Genomic DNA, 3,587 nt, shown 5'->3' on the forward strand with positions numbered 1-3,587 from the left:
CGGGACGGCTTTGCATGGCAGAGCATCTGCGCATGGGTGTAGGCTATATCATTTTAGTTTTAACTTAAGATATAAAGTTATGACTATGCTAATTTAGCTAACTTTAGCTATCAACAATACAGTCGGTGGTGGCATCTAGGACTGCCACATTGTGTCAACAAATCAACCTGTAATAGGGATGTGTGATATGGGATGCGCCTGGCGTTTACGCGCAGAGCGTAAACGCCAGGCGTCTATTCACGAGGAGCGCAGTGACACATCGCCGATCCAAGTGGGTATGCAGGGTTAGTGTCGTTTACCGTCTGAAAAGACCTTTAGATGTCTACAGCCTGGTCCCATGAAAAGTTGAATTAGGTCTCGTGTCCATTACGTGTCTTAAATTAAATGAGCACGATGATCTTATCCCTTATGCTAGGGACTATTTAGGTCTTTTTTAATATTCGTATTACGATAACTTTTGCATCGTGTCCGATATGAAATTTGTAAAAGAAATTATAGCACTCACCATTAGAGGGCATTTCTGTCCCTCTGTAATAATCATCATCATCATAAAATGTCACACTTCCTGTTAAAGGACCTATAAATCCCCAAAAAGTGCTATTTTTGCAACAACAACAAAAAGAAGAAAAGAAAAAAGGACAGAAAAGAAATCTTGCATTTTATTACTGCTTGTGGGCTGTACGGCTAAACAACGAGCCACCATGGACAGGGTTCAGAAACGGGCTGTCAAAAATAATGATGAGGTTCAAGGACATCTCTTTGCATCTACCTGATCTGCAGACATGAAGAGAACAGGCCACTGTGAAGCTGATTCAGGACATGCACCAGCCTAACCACCCACTCCACCACATCCTCCCTCCTAGTAAGAGAGAAAGGCCCGGCCGTGTTCTGCGCAAAGGAGTGGTGACACTCATACTCACCAAACAAGAGCTAGTATCGCGGATCTCTGCCTGCCCAGGTTCAAAACAAACATGGGCAAATACTCCTTCAGGTTTAGTGGAGTCAACTGGAACTCGCTGCCCCTCCAGATCCAAAAAAACACCAGTCAGCTCTCTATTAAGTCCAAAGTCAAATCCTGGCTCCTAGAAAATGTTACAGACTAGAAACAGATACATATTGTACTCTTTTATTTAATTTTATAGTCTTTTATGTATTCTTATTGCTTTTAGCATTTTTGCATTGATTAGTATTTTAGTATTGTATTTTATTTGCTGTATTCTTATCACTTTTAGTATTTTTGCATTGATTAGTATTTTAGTATTGTATTTTATTTTATTTGCTGTTTCCAGAGTATTTTAGCATTGGTTACCATTTTAAAACTTTATTTGTAGTTTCCTTTGTATTTTAGCATTGGTTAGTATTTTACTTTCTAATTTTATTTGCAGTTTCCATAGTTGTATCTTTTCCTGTACCTATGCCTGTTCTGTGTACCGTTTTGTTTGTCCAAGACCGAGGACCACAATGGAAACAAGTCTTTGACTTTATTGTGTGTTAATCCTTGATGGCGTTTTCCAAGATGCATGTCTCCAGTTTTTCATGTATTCTTTGTCACCATACATCAAAATCAAATCAATCAATCTCAGTTGTCTTTGCCAAAAAAAACAGAACAAATAGACTGAGAAACTCCACCATCTCTTGTGGCGTCAGGCTTTTTAATGGGCTGTAGTTAGGTGTTGATTGTATTTTTGATGTTGGGGTCTGTTTTAATAATGCATAATGTATCATGTGTATTTTTTATTGTGGTTTTATTGTGGTGTAGCTACACTCTGCATAATCCAATCATGTATTCAAGTCAGAATGATTAAACTCAAACTCATTATTGCATGCTATAGCATCCTGGACTTAAGGCTTCGACATTATAGTGTTCACCACCAGTTTGAGCCATTTTCCTTTTTGAGCAATGAGATATCCTACATGACATTTTCCCATTGAAACCAATTATAAATAAAAACAAAAACATAGAAAGTCACATTTTTCGACTTTCACTTGCAGAGACTTTCGCATAAAATGATTAATTCTATGATGGCATATAAGGCGCTTTTAAGTAAATTTAACCTATAGGCTACTCTTATGTAGGCTATTATATTTGATTGCACTGTAGCAATGTTGCACAGCTGTTTACACACTTTATAGTGTATCTTTAATTGTAGCACATTTTTTATTTTATTTTACACTTGCTTTGCTTTGTAAATGTAGGCCTATGCTACCTATGCTTATAAAGCCCCCTTGAATTGAAAACGTAGGCCTACGTGTCATCTCTCTCTCTCGCGCGCGCGCGTGCAGTGTGTGTGTGTACCTGCCTGTGTGACATCCGCCATGTGCGTGCTCAGTAGCTTGAGCTAATGACATAAGTAAGCAGCCATGTTCAACAGCGTATTTGTGCATGTAAACATTATACGCTGCATCCTCCCTCCCTCTGCTTTTATCTCTCCTCTTATCTCCTGCTCTCATCCATCGCTCCCTCCCTCTTCTCTCTCTCTCTATCTGTTTATCTCCCTCTCCCTCAGGCTGATTCCTGCTCTCCCTCTCCACCCCTCTGTCTCTGTCTCTCTTCTTTCTGTTTATCTCCCTCTCCCTCAGGCTGATTCCTGCTCTCCCTCTCTCCCTCTCCACCCCTCTGTCTCTGTCTCTCTTCTTTCTGTTTATCTCCCTCTCCCTCAGGCTGATTCCTGCCCTCTCTCTCTCTCCCTCTCCACCCCTCTGTCTCTGTCTCTGTCTCTCCCTCTCCACCCCTCTGTCTCTGTCTCTCTCTCTCCCTCTCCACCCCTCTGTCTCTGTCTCTCTCTCTCCCTCTCCACCCCTCTGTCTCTGTCTCTGTCTCTCCCTCTCCACCCCTCTGTCTCTGTCTCTCTCTCTCCACCCCTCTGTCTGTCTTCTTTCTCTGTTTATCTCCCTCTCCCTCAGGCTGATTCCTGCTCTCTCTCTCTCCCTCTCCACCCCTCTGTCTCGGTCTCTCTCTCTCTCCACCCCTCTGTCTCTCTCTCTCTCCCCCCCTCTGTCTCTCTTCTTTCTCTGGATTCAACATCTCCACCGGCGTTATTTATTCCTCTGGGCGACTCCCATCCGTCTGGTGGCCTGTCTGTCTGCCTCTCCAGCCGTTTGTCTGTGGCTCATGTGGTTCGATGGAGGAAGTAAATAAATAGAGCCAAAGCCAGAATCCTAGAAGATTTTTGTCTTTGCATGAATGAAGGTAATTCATCACCACCTTCTCTCTTCTTATCTCATCCTCTCCTCTCCTCCTTTCCTCTCATCCTCTCCTCCTTTCCTCTCATCCTCTCCTCTCCTCTCAGCCCGGGTCGGCAGAATAAAATGGCATTTTCCCTTCTCCCCTATTACCACAGATATAGTAGAATCTCAACGTAAATTTGAAACAAAACAGTGGCTAATTTGAAAAACTTGTCGCCTTTCCAACATTAAACACAAAAAAACAATTCTTGGTTAGGTTAGGTTAAAATTATAGTTTGGGTTATTGGCTTAAAATGTGACTCACACTTGAAATGTAGACTTGATGAAAATAGTCCCCCGAGTGGGGGGTTTCTGGGGGGGGGGGGGGGGGGGCTGTGACAAAGAAATGTTGTACGTTTTAA

Source organism: Poromitra crassiceps (assembly GCF_964638095.1).
Source record: "Poromitra crassiceps genome assembly, contig: HAP1_SCAFFOLD_671, whole genome shotgun sequence".
Taxonomy (NCBI): Eukaryota; Metazoa; Chordata; class Actinopteri; order Beryciformes; family Melamphaidae; genus Poromitra; species Poromitra crassiceps.